This window comes from Rosa chinensis, chromosome 6, assembly GCF_002994745.2.
Source record: "Rosa chinensis cultivar Old Blush chromosome 6, RchiOBHm-V2, whole genome shotgun sequence".
NCBI classification, from domain to species: Eukaryota; Viridiplantae; Streptophyta; class Magnoliopsida; order Rosales; family Rosaceae; genus Rosa; species Rosa chinensis.
Genome location: NC_037093.1, coordinates 23,280,520 through 23,298,671, shown reverse-complemented (window position 1 = coordinate 23,298,671; position 18,152 = coordinate 23,280,520). Strand labels below are relative to the sequence as shown.

Here is an 18,152-nt window from a genome sequence, read left to right as displayed (position 1 = left end):
TTTGGTACATGAACTTATAAACCCGACCAACTTTTTATACACGACGTCAATAACCCCGTCAGTGGGTATGTCATTATCCATATAATGAAGGGTAGAATAGGGTTTTCACTGCAAACCCATCTCTCTTCTCCTTCGCACAACCCTTCTCTATAATCTCTCCTCTTTCTTCTTCTTCCTACACCCTCCTCCTCTCTCAGCCCTCCGATCATCCCTCTCTCCCCACCACCGTCCCTAATGACGTTATCAACGTCAAGGCATCGATGCTGATTTGAATCGCAGTTGGAATCGTCGCCATGGATGGGGAAATTTACGGTGGTATGATATCGGATTAGGAGGCGATGGCGGTGAGAGAGAGAGAGAGAGAGAGAGAGAGAGAGAGAGAGAGAGAGAGAGAGAGAGAGAGAGAGAGAGAGAGAGAGAGAGAGAGAGAGAGAGAGATGGCATACGCCGGAAAGAAGAGATGGAAAGGTTTGGTGGTAGGAGTCTTAGATCTGGTTCTGCTTTCTATGCTCGTGCCTCTTCTCTTCCTTCTCGGTATTCACAATGGCTTTCAAGGTGAGTGAAGCCTCTACTCCGTTCACACTCACTTAGATTTGTTTCTTCTGTTTGTATTAGATCTGATTTGAAATCGATTTCGTGACTCTAGTTCTGGATCTCTCTCTCTCTCTCTCTCTCTCTCTCTCTCTCTCTCTCTCATCTGTGTTACCTCTTGTTTTTTGTGTTTGCAATGTGCAGGATATGGTTCGGAGCAGCCGAATTCGCCTACAGTAAGGTCTTAGTTTCTAGTTTGTTTTGGTTAGGTGGAGATTTTGTGCAAGAATTTCCTAGAAAACGTTTTATAAGAGTTTTGAGAGAGATGAATCTGTGGAAATTGATACTGTGGAAATGGGAGGTGCTGATTTTGGTTTCGATTTGTGGGAGGCTGGTTTCAGGTTGGATTAGGATTATGGTGTTCTTTGTGGAGAGGAACTCATCCTGAGGAAGGGACTGTTATATTTTGTTTATGGGATCAGGAAGGCTATTTAGAACCATATTTGGCTTGGCCTTATTTGATGGGTTGGCATTTCGGGTTGATCAAGAAGGGTGAGAAGGAAACAAATGGTAGAATCCAAATGAAGAAGAAGAACAATTTGTATTGAGGTATGAAGAAGAAGAAAAAAAAATCTGATATTGCAGAGAGAGGGGAGAGAGGTTTGGAGAGGATGAACAGTGAAAGGACATATTTACTCCTCAAAAATTGCCACATTGCGCACCTTCTAATGGCGTCATTAACGTCGTGTACAAGTTTTTAGTCGGGAACAAATGTTCGTGTATCAAAATTCATAATTTGTAACTTCGTGTACGAAAATTAATAGTGGGCCAAACTTCGTGCACTGTTCTTAAAATTTTCCCTAAATATTATTGGGCCACAATACTCTTCTGTCCAATATTACTGCCATCATTTGAATTTTTTTTACGGCTTTGCCATTGCCTATTGAACGTTGAAAGACTGTTCATAAGCACTGTTTATTGTGCTGGAATTGAATGATGGTTTTGCCGTTCATTGTTTTGTCTCAATTAAAGTTTGCCATTCTTCTATAATGTTCTTATCCCCTGCCACCTGTACGTTTGCTGAGCCTTCACCTATGCTCTATCGACACAGACAGAGAGAGAGAGAGCGGGGAGGGCCTCGATCATCGTTTTTGTTTTGGTGATTGCTGATTGCTACTTCTGAGAGCTTCTATTTGCTTTGGTGGAGAGAGAGAGAGAGAGAGAGAGAGGTAGAGGCTGTGAAAGGAAAAAAAGGAGTGATCGATCTGGATTTGTTTGAGAAGAGGTATAGAGATAGAGAGACACTGTGAAAGGAGAGATATTGTCGGAGAAGAGGTTCCGAACGTAGAGGACAGGACATCGGTTGATAGCCTGTAATTTTGAAAGAAGAAGAAGAAGAAGAGTCTGGGTTGCTCCGGGGAATTTGAAGTTCAGTGATCGTGTTGGAAGGGAGTGTGAATTGTGAAGGGAGAAGAGGTAATCGTTTATAGTGATTGACTGGGATGCATAAAATTCTTCTTCCTTCTTAATCTGCTGTTCGAATAATGATTCTGTGTTTTGTTGTCTTATCTTTGCTGCTCTGTGTTTTTTTTCTTTATTTTATTGAATTGCAAGTTTAGTGATCGTGTTGGAACTTGGAAGAAGAACCGGATAATAACTGTTGAAAGGTTGACTTTTTAAGCTGCGTCTCATTTATCATTGGTGTCAGTTATTAATGTCTGTCTAATCCAATTATTTGTATTTGTAGGTGGTTGTTTTGAGCAAGAAGCTTGGTTTTCTGTTGTGACTAAACGTTGAGAACTGCTTTGCTTATTTTCATCCTGCAGCACTCAGAGCTTTGTGAGTTAATTTCTCCTACCCTTCATACAATTGTGATTTGATTTCAATGTTTTCATAGTGTGATCATGTGACATTTAGGCCATTCTTTTATTCAGAGTGTATAATGTGCAGTGTGAATTTAGCTTGGGCTTGGCAGATTCAGAGTTTTTTTTTCTTCACATTATTTGATTGAAGATGTATACTGTATGCATTAGATTCATAGTAAATCCATGGATATATAGGTTAGACATTCACAAAAATTATTAGAAAAAAGAGCCTGTTATAAATATCATGGATTGGTGAAATGTATTACATCATGTATTCTAGCCAGACTCAAATGGGTGTACTGATTTATATTTTTTCATTGCTGAGACTCAAATTTGCATTTCTTCCAATTGGATTTAGAACATTCAGTTCTTCCTCTACATTGTATTTTAAATAGAGTTTAAATTGTATTTCTTCAAATTGGATTTAAAACATTCAGTTCCTTCTGTACATGTATTTTCAAGTTTTTACCGTCAATAGACATACCAATGTTAGCGAGAAAAGTTATAGCATCAAAATAGGCTAAAGAAGAAAAATGAAAAAAAAAAAGAGCTATTAAAAAAAAGAGGTATTTCATTTATCTTCTATTAATTATTTTGTCTATGATTTTGGTTTACTTCTTAATGTCATACTCAAGGGTCAATTATAGTACTAAGCTATTAAAATCTAATTTGAATATATCCTAGGCTACAGTACATAGTAGAAAAGGAAAACAAAAGGAGCTAATATATAACTTGCATTAAGATTTCACTCTAGGGATTTTGAATGTTGTTGACTTTCTTGCTCATGTGATTGAATGCATTGTCATACTTTTCAATTATTATTTGATTTCAGGCAGAATAAACTTGACCAAGAGTGCCACAAGATCGAACGCCAAATTTGAGGTAATCTCTTTTTCTGCATTACCCAATTCGTAATTCCATCTAAAGTTTTACTCTTTTTCATGAAAAATAGAAGCTTTGCATCATTTCTAAGATGGTTCTGATTTATGGGTGCTGGAATTAATGTTAGTTGGTTGTTACCCTTTTTTTTTTTGAATCATTAAAGAAGCTCCAGTTGGAAATGAAAGGAAGTGAAAATATTTAATAGTTTTCTGTTGTATTATTTTTGCATTTGGGAGCCAAGTCTCTATGTGAAAGTTACAGAGGTGAACTTGAACATCTGCTATATAATTTAAGACCTAAAATGGAAATCACACTCTAGAGTTTATGCAGGATATGATCCATGGTTTGGACCTAATAAATGAAATCTGCAGTAAGTGTCTGCATATTTGGAGACTGAGTTTGATTATTTGCATTTTCAGTGATTTTCTGTTTTATCTTCTTCTTCATGACCAAAGTTTCAATGCTCGACAACATATAACTGATGCCAAGATTGATTGTGGTTATTTGCTTGAATAATCCATTGTGTACTACTTATCATTTTTCATTTTAAAATATGATTGACTACATTTGATGTAGCAAGATCAATGATATTTGAAAAAAGGTTACAAAGAAATCAAACTGTAGAAAATGATTCTTCATTTCTAAAACTTTTTTTTTTCCACCGTACTCATAATACCTGAATTAAAATCAAATAAACTGATCAAATTGTATTTAATAAATCTATTATAAAATGTTGAATACAACAAATCATAACATCAATATGATCGACATCTAGCATTATTAGGAGCTGAAGTCATATATGTAAATTTAGCTTCATTTAGTACTTTTTGTACCTTGCACATAGTACCATTCAGTAAATTGATGAATTTTCTTGAAGCACATTATGTGTCGAGTAAACTCTTTTAATGTCATCGGTGAACTAAGTTACCTTCCAGCAATTCACCATTGTCGTGTTTGAAATCTGTTTCACAGTGTATGCGTACTTTACTGAATCATTGATCTAATCTTTAATGCTCTTTTTGTGGGTCAGCTGAAAACTTATTACATACATTCCGATGTTAGCCTTAAACTATGACAATCTATTTTTGAACGCTACCACAACATCTATATTGGTGGTAATGCATATTGTACTTTGTGCAGTGATCATATCAACTACATTCTCTATTCCTCTTAACTTTAGTTCTTAACTACATTCTCTATCCTTATAAACTTTCAGATTCCGTTTCAAAATCTGCAGCAACGTGCGGCACAAATTCTAGTTTATAATCTTCTAATTCTCAGTTAACTGTTCATCGGCTTATGAACAGTACGGCTCGATCCGCTCTGACATAGTAAAATGATGATTTTACCCTTTGTCTGTTGGCTTAATTGCGGTTTGCTGTTTGACTTTGGTATAAAACTTGCTGAGCTGACGAACGCGATCCTGTTTCTCTCTCTTCGTTTGAGCTCTGTGTCTCTGTTGTTGGTAGGGTGAAAGAGAGCGAGAGAATTGTAGAGAATAGGTTCTGCATGTCCTGATCCTGTTTGTTTTCCTTCGATTTGGGTTTTGTTTGCTGCTTGCATATAACTGATTTGAGGTTTCGGTGATGCAGGAGTTTACGGTTGTGAAATTGCGTTTGTCAGAGGCTTGGGTGTATGTGATTAGTGAAACTGTTGCTTAGTGGTACTTCACCAAAGGAGACTCGACTCCAAAGCGGGTTATCAGAAGTTCTTTAAGGTGAGTTATCTATTGCTGTATTCTTCCTTTTTTATTTATTTATTTATTTATTTTTGATTTTGGAGATGGTTTCTGTGGTGTTATGAATTGGGTTTGCGGGCTTTTAGTTTCATAATCGCAATTCTCCCATTTTCCTTTTGAGTATTTGGGTTTCCTATGTTTGCATGTCTTTTGGCATCATTGAGTTTTTTGAGTTTTTGGGTTTTCTGTGTTTGCATGTTTCTGGGATCATTCATTGTAGATGATAGCAAGGCTTTTTCTGCACCTGATCGATATTTGCTAATTTGAATCTTGATTTGAATGTTGGTTTCTGTTTTGGGATGAATGGTGTTGATGGTGTCATGGGTATGTGTGGAAAACACGTTAGAGGGTATAGAGAAGCATTATACTATTTTTAACTAATCGAAGAAAATAATTGCAATTGTTTTCTGAAATATACATTTGGTAAGAATAATTTGAGAACTTTGGCTTTCAGGTTTTTGGAAATTTTTTTTTTTGGGTGTTTTTATTTGCATGTACCAATTTTTTTTTTTCCCGGCATTGCTTTATGTTTGATTCCAAAAGCAACATTTTGTTGTTTCTTCCCTGCAGTGATATATATTTTCACACAACAGCTGGCCTTTAAAAGATTAGGTAATCAAGATACTCTTTTTCGTTTTTATGAACTAAAGTTTAGCTTCCTATATATGATGTAATAAACTCAAAGTTGTTTTTGGCATTTCAATTTTGCGATTTCTGTCAGGTACTTCCAGTAAGATAACACCATTGCAGCTGGAAGGCTCGCTGACCGAAGGGAGCACATTAAGACTTTGGTTGGTAAGTGTCTCCCTTGATATATTTAATGAATGACATGATCAGGTTGAATTTTGTGCTGCATATTCACCTTCTTGCTTTTGGAATAGTTTACATTATTCTTTGGCTATATAAAATACCGTACTTGATGTACAGTAATAATCCCCAGAATCTCCTGCACTGCTTTAATTTTTCAGGGAAAATGTTGCATTTGGAATCAATCATACAACAATGCCAAAAAAAAATTAAAAAAATTGATACCTGCAAAAAAAAAAAAACACCCTTATATTGAGTGCATGGTACCTGCAGTGGTCATAGCTGTTTTGTTTTGATTCTGTAGGTTTAAAGGTTTAAACACACACACACACACACACACACAGAGGTTGAGGCAAGTGGAGTGTTACTATGTTCTTCATTGACGAACAGATTTTCATTGCGTGTGTCTAACTCTAGAGGAAGCTAGACAAAAGAAAAAATTGGGTGTTGTTGGGTTACATTGAAAATGTGTTATTTTTGCAAGTGGAGTATTACTATGTTCTTCACTGACGAACAAATTTTCATTGTGTTTGTCTAACTCTAGAGGAAGCTAGACAAAAGAAAAAATTGGGTATTGTTGGGTTGCATTGAAAATGTGTTCTTTTTGCTTTTGGAGAGTTATAGAAATTCTTTGAATTAAGAACAGTCAATTGTAGTGCGCATGGGATAGAGGAGTTTGTATGTTTAGTAAACCACTAGAATTTCTATGTGAGTTGGTGATTTTTTGAGTGACTGAAAAATTATGCAAAGCTTTAGTCTATCGGTTGCACCTATGATGTCAAAATGTTGTAGCTAGCTATTCACCAATTTAAGCTATTTGGTGCACTGATTTGTTGATTATCAAGCCTTAACATGATTTGTCATTGATTTCATCTTCATTGTTATTTGAAATCGAAAACTGATCTGCGGCCATATGAAATTGACATAGGAAAGGCTTGGTGAGGTTTCGATTTCATATGATGATTACATTCATCTTTATACATAGATTAACCAATTTTTCAATGTTTATGATTCACATGACTGAAAGTTTTCTTATTTGTCTGTTTTCTTAACCAAAACAAATTCAATTCAATTGTTTTTGTCCAGAATGTTATTCTCTATCATAATCTTTGTTTTTTACTTTTGAACTGCTCCGAAACTCGGATTGTATTACTAATCTCAGAATACAAAGTTGTACTGAAAACAAATAGAACAGGTTTGATTTCTAAAGAAAACCTGTTTTTACTATTGTTCTCCCAATTTTTATGTGTTGCAATTTTTATTGAATTATTTATTGTTCTTAGGTTTCAACTAATATTAATTTTTATCTTCTGCAGATTTTGTGGGTTCTACAGTTTGAGATCTGGGTAACTCACTGCAAGAGCTTCAAGGTATGGTTTTTATATTTCATAATTCGAAATCATTCATTAATTTGTATATGAATCTAATTGTAAATGATACGAATACAAGTTTAATTTTTTTCACATACTATGATATGACAAATTCTATTTGAAACTATATATAACAAAACTGTTGACATTGTTTCAAAACTCATAAAAGTATTAACTTTGTTTCTGAGCATTTGTTTTTGTGCAAACAGATATTCATCAGGGAATTGCAACTTTAATCACTCTGTTGGAAGAAAAAACAACCAGGTAATCACTCTTTACATACATCTATTTCATTATATACACTGACACACAAGAACCCCTCTACCTGCTATGTGTACGTTTACGTTAATGTAAATATGCTTGCTTATTTTTTATACTTAATTTGATTTGTTATTGATTTCATCTTCATTGTTAAACCATTCCGTCTAATATGTATCCACTTTTCTGGATAACAATCTTAGTGTATATATTTATCTGTATGTGTACATATATAAAAACTATGGAGTAATTGATAACTTATGTACAAATGATCAATGTTGTGTGATTGAGTGATCAAAATTGGGAATTCATTTGGACAAATTGGTTTTCTGTCAGAGTTTCATTGAAGTTACAATTTCTAGCAATTGCAGGAAGTGAAATTGAGAAAAATCGCAAGACTTGGAAACAAAGTGGCTCATCGTTTAGCCAAAGAAGGCATACACATTAGGGACTCAGCCTTTTAGAAGGAAAGTAACCTTCCATTGGTTGAAAATCTTATCAGAGAAGATATATCCAGTTGATGTAGAGAAGGAATAACCTATTTAAGCATTTTGTTTTGACCAAGAGTTGTCAGTTGTGCTTCAGTTTTCATTCTAATGAAAGCAATTCCATTTTAATCAAAAACAAAAAAACAAACAAAAAGTGCCTTTTTTTTCAAAACAACAAAAGAATGTGTTAAGAGTAACATGGTTATGAGTTTTGTATATTTCATTTGTTTTGTTTAGAATTGTTGTTTCTGTTTCTTTTAACTTTATTTTTCTTTAGCTATCGAAAATTTCATTTGTTGTTTTTTCTGTAGTTGGAGCTCAAAAGTTACATATATTCAAGAAATTGTGAAGACCAGCTTTTTTAAACTCACAGACATTTATCACTATAATCTATATGTTACTGCACTATCATATTGAATCTGGACATTAATAGTCTATAGTGATCAACATGACCATTGAATCTGGGTTTTCTTTCTTCTTAGATCCTTCTTAGGTGTGTGATGTACAGTTTCTTTTTCATTTTGGGGATTCATTTGACTGTACTGTCTACAATTGGAACAAAATTTTCTTTTCAATTTCAATTCAATTCTCTTTTCCTGACTTCATTTCTTGGAAATTTCAATTCTATTTTATATACTTCTTCTGCTTAATGAGCAGCAACATGGTTGGCGAACAATACAAATCATTAAGTGAAACGCTTAGAAGTAATATGTCCTTTCAAATTAAAGCTTTTTAGTGCTTTAAACCTTTTGAGTTCTCTTAAGTCAGAAGTTACTTAAAATGTTATAAGTAAGCATTTGAATTATTAGTTGAAATTGTGCAGCAAGTTTTCTGTCCTAAACTTTCAGATAAAAGTAAAAGAATACTAGAGTTGTGTATAGTAGGTTGTGAAACTTTGTATTTGTCATTTAGTGGAGGAATTTTTGTACCTGTTTGGTTTCTCTTTGATTTGTGCAGTTTGGCTTGCTTGGTTGGATTAATATTTGATTGTATCTTTATCTGTGTAGTATAAGTTAATTAGTGGCTTGATGTTTCAATTAATTGAGAGTTACTCAATTTTATGTACAACCGACTTGATTACTGAATATATAAAAAGTCATTGTTCATTCTTCATATTCTCTTGAAGAGTACTATAATTAAAAGAAGACTGCAATAAAATCATAGACAGGTCTGTTCTGTTTTCCCATTAATAAGAAATAGCTAGGTCTGAATCTGTATAACCGTATGATTTCTTCTTTGACTATACATGTTTTCAGTGAAGATTGTATGGTGTTTTCGGTGGTGCAGGAGTTTACGATTTTCAAGGCAAGTTTTGGAATTGTGTTGAGGAAAGTAGGAGAGCTGCAGGTTAGATATTCTTTCCTAGATTATCTTTTCCCTATTTTGATTTCTGAAATTGGTTCAATTTGCATATGAGTTAGAACTTGCTTAGAGTCTTTAAGAAATACTGCAAACAGAAGTGGCAAATGGTTTAGAATGTTTTCATTTTGCATGGAACACAGTAAGCAAATGTACTCATGAATTGGAATACATTTACTATATTTTCAATGAACAATGATAGATGAGTGCTGTGACAGAGCTGTGAAGAAAATATATAGAGGCATTTTTTTTTTGAACTAGGATACTCTGTTCTGTAATGTTGTTCTAGATGTACTCAATGTGTGCATTGCTTGGTCTAGGATATTCTATTCTGTAATGTTGTTCAAACATGTTTGCATGTTGCTCTTTGTTCTTTTCTGTTTGAAATATAATACAGTTATTGGTATCATTCCAAAAAATCAGTCTTGCATTGGTTGGTCTTCTACACTGACTAAAAGAGAATCAGCAGCTTTCATTTAATAATACTATTCCGGTAGCCGAGTGTTTTTAGATACTACAGAACAATGTGGGAATCTCATCCACTAGAAACTCAGTTCAGTTTCTGGATTAAGAACATTTTGCACTGACCAAGGTGATTGTAGACCTTTAATTAAGTGAGGTCAATATAGAAAAATTTGTGTTCTGCCTCTCATCTTCAATCTAAAAATCTTTCAGTTTCCAAAATATCAGTATTAATAAGCTATTTCTGCATAACATCTGATCACTAAATACACTTCGTGATCTCTCACTTCTTCAATGACAGGGAAGGCAGCATTGAATCAGCAGGATCATCCATGAAGTCCTTCAACAACAAGGAGAAAACAGACTGGAGTATGATGACACTTTTTGTGTAAAAAGAACTGGAGGAAGCAACTTTTTGGACAACCTCCATAACACTCCCTCACTAGGCTAATAGACATCACCACCTACTTTTGGCAAGCAGATCCGTTAGCTTGTAACTAGAATAACCTATTTTTTGGAAGCTGCCCCAGCAGCAACTGTAACTATGTTAACTTTAAACTATGAAAGCCAATTTTTTTGAACACAACATCTACATTAGTGGTAATGTTATTAGGACATTATATACATCTTTTGTTATAAAATTTACTTCTCAACTACATTCTTGATCCTATTAAACTTTCAGATTTTATTCTAAAACCCGCGGCAACGCGCGGGACCGAATTTTAGCCAACTCCAGAAGATATAATGAAATTTCAATGGACGGTTGTTTTAGGGAATTGAAAAAAAAAAAATTGCTGCCGAAACAAGAATACCTATGGTATTGCACTATTTGCTTACTGCAAACTTTTGTTAGGTTGAAATTTCACATCAGGTGGCTCCTTTATTGTTTGCTCTCCAATGCAGGTAGTGAATGATGGTTACACACAACTCAGCACCTGAGTGAAATAAATGTATATATTATGGTAACCAGCATATTCTTTCATCATCTAGATTCTATATATACACGCGATCTCAAGTGTTCCTCCCCAAGCATCAACACTTTCTTCGTTACCTAGTACTATTCGAATGTTATAAAAGACAAGGGTTTTCCGGTTGCCTGGAATTGTCGAGTCTTACCAGATTCCTATCTACTTCAAAGAGCTTAGATATCACAGAAGGCTTCTTCTTTAATTGCAGTCTGTTACAAATGGTAACTTTTGAGACCATCCAAGCAGAAATTTAGATTCCATTTTAAATTCAAAGACGGTGAAGCGCTGTCTTTTATCTCTATGTAGACTTTTTTTCTTTTTTCTTTATCTTGAAATAACAAAACATGTTACAATTAAATCTCCAACCGTAGAGACTTCGAGCGAAAGAGACCTTTATTCAAATTAAAGCTCATCTTGCAGCTAATAAACAGAACTTAGAATCCATTCAGAGGCGGATCTAGGATTCTAAAATAGGAAGGGCTACATATTTATGTGTCCCTTTGGGCGAAGCCCAAAATTTTTTTTTTAGTACAATTATGCACAGTGTGCCAATGCAAGAGTGGGGAGATGAAAACCTGAGAGTTCAAGTGTTCAAAGATTGAATTTAGTCTGTAATTTAGGCCTTTTTGTGAAGAAGAAGAACAAGAAGAATGAGAATTTATGATGGACAAAGAGAATGGGAGAGCCAGAGAGGAGTTTGACTTCGATAATTTGAGAATTCGAGTGAGCTTCATGAAACAAACATACATATAAACAAAAAATATACATCATATATATAGTTTTTTTTTTTCAACCCAAAAGTTTGTTATGAATATAAAGCCCTGGATATGACGAAATAGCTAGCAAATAAACCCAAGCCCAATCTGCAAAGTTAACTCTATAAACTTGAACTGACTACTTTGCATTCGAATGAGGCTAAGCTCCTGGCCGAGATACTGAGATAGCACAACAATTGATAAAATGATAAGTATTGAAATCAATTAGACCCACAACAATTGCACAGCAGAAAGAAGACCCATTGATCTACCTTGATAAGTTTTGAAATCAATTAAACCCACTTACCCACATCAATTAAACATCAATTAAAGTATGCATCTAATTTTTTTTTTACGCCTAAAAATCTCGGACGGGCTCCAGCCCGCCCAAGCCGCTACTTAGATCCGCCCATGAATCCATTCAATTATCCAATATTTCAGTAAAATTAGAATTATAGAAAAGCAATTTGCTGCTCAGATTTCGAAATTAAAAGAAATGACATGTACGTTTACCCTGCAACCCTATGTTCTTTTCTTTTTTGGTCTGGCTCTGCAACCCTATACTCAATATAAGGCTTTTCAAAACAAGTCAGTTATCACAAGAAAAAGAAGAAAATGAAATACAACTTGAAGGGTAAGAAATTGAGATTTAATTGATATAACAACAAAAGTCCTTTGAATTTTCATTGAATTAACATAAAATTTACAAACAACCCTGCACACAGCAGTACATTTACAAATTAAACTCTCATGAATCTCTCATTCTCTGATTTAGCCTATATGACACCTATGATCAGTAGTCTGTTGGAGAGGAAAGATCCCACATTGGAAAAGTGACAAATAAAACCTAACTTATAAGTGGGTGGATCTCACCCAATTGTACCGAGGCCTTTTATGTTTAAAACCCAACACCTATCGGGTGGTTAAGTTGGGACAATATCAGTACAATGGTGGGCCACGGGCCACGCTTGTCGCTGTTTAACATGGTATCAGAGCGGGTCTCTCTCCAATTCGTCGTCATCATGGACCCGGATATGGGTTCATTCATTAATTGATTCACTAATCTCCTCTCCAATCATGGACCTAGTTTGGGTTCATTAAATTGGCCATCGGAAGTTTCCGATTGGATTATTGCCAAGTGTCTGATGTGGGCCTTGGATTGTTATGTGATTGGTCAAGTCTCTAATGTGGGACTTGTGACCTGATTTTCAATGTGGATTCGGGTTTGTCAATTAATTCCACGTGCATACCTAGAGCTAGGTTGCACGTGAGGGGGCGTGTTAGAGAGGAAAGATCCCACATTGGAAGGGTCACTGGCTACGCTTGTCGCTGTTTAACATAGTCTACCATGTTAAGTCATTGCAGTCCAAGTATTGATCACTGGATACAAAGCTGCAGTTGTTGTCTGCGCCTAACTGTTGTTGAAATTCAGCGGATAGGAAACTCATGAAGCTATTGTCTTCATATGAATGATCCTGAAATTGATCATTAGTGCTGACATATGATTGATCCTGAGACTGAGACTCATTCGACTCCAAGTGTGGAAGAGGATCCGGAACATTTAGAGGACTTGGTGCAAGAAGTTCCTCCATAGAAAACAGAGGCCCATTATCAGGATATAACTCAGGATAGAGATAATCTTCATCAATAACTTGCAACAACTGATGATCTCGACTCTCGGAATTTTCTCGGTTGATTATCAACAATCCTCTTCCTCTTCTTACCATTGGTCTGAGCACTACTAGCTTTTCTTGGGTTCTTCTTCAAGGTGCACAACACCAAGACATCAGTGGCACACAGCTCGTACTCATGCATCAACCAAGAGTTGTTTTGTTTAGGATCACAGCTACCCTCGTACCTAAATTTCCTCCTCATCCCGGTAATACGACATCTGGTGTCTCTATCCTCGGCCACAACCTTTCTCGAAAACTGCCTGCTCTACTTTCCCGAGCCTACTTTGCGATCAAACCGCTGCACGTTATCACCCAGCTAGAGGTCTTCTAGTTCAAGTTTCGCAGACCACGGTCCAGCTTTTATTAGATCCTGTTACATTTAATAAGTCAGTTCGATGAAATAATGAGATATGTAACAGGATAAAATGTTATCGTGTTTTTCTTACCACGGCCAAGTTCTCATTCCTATATAGCTGCTCCAGGTTAAATATTTCCTTTATTGACGATCGGATGAATCTTGGAGTTTCCTGCCGCTTTCCAGGTATACAGGTCTTCGCCTGGTCTTCTCAAGGAACCAGTAATAGATGAGAAGAAGGCATCCATTCATTATCGATGGACTGTTTCTCCTATACTTTTGTAGCCTTGCCATCAAGAAGTCCAGAATCAGCTTTGGCCAGTTGTACATGTTTATGGTCCCAATGCGTTCACATACAGCGACCATATCCCATGTAATCTAAGTTTCGGTTCTGCTGAAGAAGAATGTGCTGAATAGATACGTGATCATCAGCACGGCTATCTTTCGAGCGTCTTTCTGTTTTGCCGGCTTTGTCAACTCAGTTACCAGCTTCAATCGCACCTTTGTTCTGAGGACAGCCTGCTTCTTCAAAGGGCTGCCAAATATTGGGGAGTCTTCCATCTCTTCCCTCACCACCCTCTTGTTCACGTTGAATACCTCTCCCTCAGCTGGAAGTGAAACAAGGCCTTGATGTCCTCCTCCGTTATTTCCATAGCAACATCACCAAATTTCCACTTGTTGTCTATACGGTCAAAGTGCCTCATGATTATCTCCAGGTCCGCTTCATGCTTGTGGATTTGGATCTCGGTTATCTTTTCCTGCCAGAATGATTTGATCATTTCACCAAAATCCGTGCTCCTCAATATTTCCTTTGATTCTTCCGGTATTCTATCCTTGTGTGCATCTACCACTCTCCAGAAGGAACTGAGTGTGCACTTCTGCTGCTTCCACTCAATCTTTGCTTTTTGGACCCCTTTCTTTTGCACTTCCTTCTTATTTGTCCCTTTTCTTGGCTTCTTTGCTTTACTCATCTTCAATTTAACATTTCTCCTCTTTTTTGTTTCTTGTTCTTCTGAATCCTCTTCTTCTTGAACTGTTTTCCTTTCCGGCTGTTGTCTGGTTTTGATTACAAATCTCTTCGTTGTCTGTTCGCCTTCTGATTTTGAATCTTCTTCAATCGATTCTTCTGAATCTTCATTGACGTCTTCTTCTGCAGATTCTTCAAATGAAATCTCATCTCCCTATCGCCGCTTCCTCTTTCTGATTTCATCTAATTTTTTTTGCAGCGGTTGGTCGAATGTGGTCTCAGTTCCTTGATTGGAACTCTTTGAACTACGAACAACATCTTTAGAGTCACTCATCAGGGTGAATTTCGGTCTAGCCATTCTGTGTAGTAAAAACCAAAATGATCATTTTCAAATCAACAAGAGAAGTTTTTTGACCCTTACTGAAGACATTATTGGGAGGCAATAATGTGTCTACCACCCCCCAATATACCATCAAAAATTGCACCACTTTCTAGGATTCACAGAGTATTGCACTTTATCAGAAACAAAACCAAAATGATCATTTTATAATCAACAAGAAAAGATTACTGACCCCTAATAAAGACATTATTGGGTGGCAATAATGTGTCTACTGCCCCCTAATAGACCATAAAAAATTGCACCACTTCCTAGGATTCACAGAGTATTGCACTTCTCAATATTACACACAAAACAACATATATCTTCTCATATTCCTACATTGTTGGGGGGCAATAATGTGTCTATTGATCCCCCCCCCCCCCGCCAGACCAACAAAAACCACACGTGTGATGCCCCGGAAATTCATAATTATTTTCCAGAATCTAAATTATGGTTATTGGACGGTTTCGTGGCTCGTGGATAGAGCGGATGTGTTTCGGACAAATTTCTATTCGGAAAGTATGATGTTAGAAGGTGGTTCAAGGTTGACTTTTTATACGTTGGGATTCTCCAAAAACTTCCTTCACGAAAGTTGTAGAGCACGTCGATATGAATTCGTAGACATGTGGAACGTGGAAATCGGAGTTCAGATGAGAAAGTTATGGCTAGCGGAAGAAGTTTCCATTTTAGTATAAATAGAGAAAATCAGAAAATGAAATCATAATTCCATATTTCCATTTCCGGAAATATTTTTTCTGTCTTCTCTCTCGACTGCACCTTCAGAATCAAAGTTTTCCGTCTGACCCGACCCGGATCTGGACGATCCGACCCGGCCAAAACTCGCAGCTCTGGTGATCTCTGGCCGTGAAATTTGGACAGCTGGTTCGTCTCTTCCGTATGGTCGTCCCTGTGGTGTCCTCTAGCGGCGATATCCACCGTGTGCGGTGCAACAAGGCGGAGTAGTTTGGTGTTTTTAGACCCGACTGGAAAACGTAGCTCCGGCGACGGTACGACTTCAAGTTTCCTTTCTTGGCTTTGTGGGGGCCGTCTGAGTCGATCTATGGTGTTTGTTTGGATCAATTTACGTGGAAATCGGTTTTTCTTTTACTTAAACCGCGAAACCCGATCCGACCGGTATGTATTAAATATAATAGGAAAAAAATTTAAATTTATATACATAATATATATATATATATATATATTTATTTATTTATTTGTGGGTAGTCTTTTATAAGTAAGTTATAAATCTCCAATTATAATTTGATTCTCAAAATTATATACTACCATATTGAAATGTAGACCCAAAAGGCTTAAAACCTAAATAAGTGAATCATTTTGAAACTATTTTGGATTTTGATTATTAAATTTTTATAATTGAGATTGAGTTTTAGTATTTTTACTAGGAATATTTCGTAAACAAAACGTCAATGCTATATAGGTTAAAACCGCCTTACCGACCGAACCAAACCATCTTTTAAATGGATTGGATTGGATCGGATCGGATTAAGTTTATTTTCTTCGATGACTGGTTGTCTAAAATGTCTAAACCGCTTACTTTGGAATAGAGACGGTTTGTAATCAAAACTGATCCAATCCAATCTGCGTGCAGCCTTAGGTTCAACTCAGATTGAGCAAAAATTCAAGGCTTGTGAGGTAGTTTTTGACCCTTTATGCTTGTTTTCTTTCTTCGAGCTAGTTATGAAAATTCACAAGCATGCTTAGATGAAGATCTTTGATGTTGGGAGTTTTGTGAAATATTGAGTTTTGCCCGGCGGGCCTGTGGCGGCTTTCTAGCGGTGTTCCGGCCATGTAAGGGACTGTTTCTGGTATTATATATCTTCTACTCGTCGATACGAGCGTTTCGATATATAATATGCAATTTGTGGAGTTTGTATGAAATTGTTATGATTTTTACGGTTTCATACCGGGCGATTTATTTGATCCTTGAGGATTTGAGCATTCGATCGACTTGTGGTTTTGGCATATCGATGGTGGAAGTATTCCGGAGACTTTGGGAGGTCTCAGATGTGGTTTCGCCTTGATTGGCGTCACTTTGAGAATTTTGGTTCGCTTTAGGGTTTCGAACGTTATTCCTTGTGTTTCATTGACTGAATCAAGGCTGTACTTTCCTTAGGTACTTGACGAAGTATTCTTGGATGGGTAGTTGGTGGTCAGGCTGTTTTGTTTTGTATTGAAGATGCAGTGGGAGTTTCGAGGTGAGTAATCTCACAAGGTTCATTAATGAACGGAATACCTTATCGTTTTGAGAGTTATTTATTAACTGTAAACTATAGTTGGTATTAGTGGGCATTCCTGAGCGGATGACTAAGTATATATATATTTACGTGAAATATATATGTTTTGGTGATTTGTGTGAGTTGTTTCTTGATTGAAACGTGAATCGTGTGAGTTTATCTCGTGCTTTGTTTCTTAATTGAAACGTGATTTGTTTATTGATTTAAACGTGATTTGTGTGATTTGTTTATTGATTTAAATGTGATTTGTGTGAGTTTATCTCGTGCTTTGTTTCTTAATTGAAACGTGATTTGTTTATTGATTTAAACATGATTTGTGTGATTTTTTATTGATTTAAACGTGATTCATGTGAGTTTATCTCGTGCTTTGTTTCTTAATTGAAACGTGATTTGTTTATTGATTTAAACGTGATTTGTGTGATTATCAACAATCCTCTTCCTCTTCTTACCATTGGTCTGAGCACTACTAGCTTTTCTTGGGTTCTTCTTCAAGGTGCACAACACCAAGACATCAGTGGCGCGCACACAACTCGTACTCATGCATCAACCAAGAGTTGTTTTGTTCAGGATCACAGCCACCCTCGTAACTAAATTCCCTCCTCATCCTGGTAATACGACATCCGGTGTCTCTATCCTAGACCACAACCTCTCTCGAAAACTGCCCGCTCCAAGTTCCCGAGCCTACTTTGCGATCAAACCGCTTGCCATTGGGGTTCAACTTCTTGCGTTTGGTGAAGAAAAAGAGAGGCTCTCCATCATCCACGCTGGAACCACCGTTCTTGTCCCAAACAACCCAGGGTTCTTCTTGGCCGTAAAACTCCGAATAATCGGAGACCTCATTCGAGTGGAACTGATTGCCCATCCTGGCCCTTTGCTGGAGAAAGTAACCCACAAGTTCTTCATCTATGGGATGAAACCTGAACCCGATCGGACAACCCATCCCAATGCCCTAGAGAGGAGGAATTTCGGAAAGGAAATTCGGAGAGAAGCCCCAGAGAGGAGGAATTTCGGAAAGGAAATTTAGAGAGAAGCCCTCGAGA

At 36.5% G+C, this 18,152-nt stretch overlaps 1 long non-coding RNA gene across 5 annotated transcripts; it reads left to right on the top strand.

The window, feature by feature from the left end:
- Window positions 1–1,513: 1,513 nt before the first annotated feature.
- Window positions 1,514–10,343, top strand: LOC112173854. Of its 5 annotated transcripts, none has more exons than XR_005801210.1 (12): window positions 1,514–2,007; window positions 2,151–2,198; window positions 2,279–2,370; window positions 3,229–3,278; window positions 4,495–4,743; window positions 4,871–4,995; window positions 5,587–5,628; window positions 5,738–5,811; window positions 7,140–7,193; window positions 7,403–7,457; window positions 9,227–9,286; window positions 10,062–10,343. It is a non-coding gene; the product is annotated as an uncharacterized LOC112173854 (long non-coding RNA). The 5 variants fall into 5 exon arrangements; XR_002925741.2 differs by having other exon boundaries at window positions 4,495–4,780; XR_002925742.2 differs by having other exon boundaries at window positions 2,146–2,198; window positions 4,495–4,780.
- The last annotated feature ends 7,809 nt before the right edge of the window (window positions 10,344–18,152 follow it).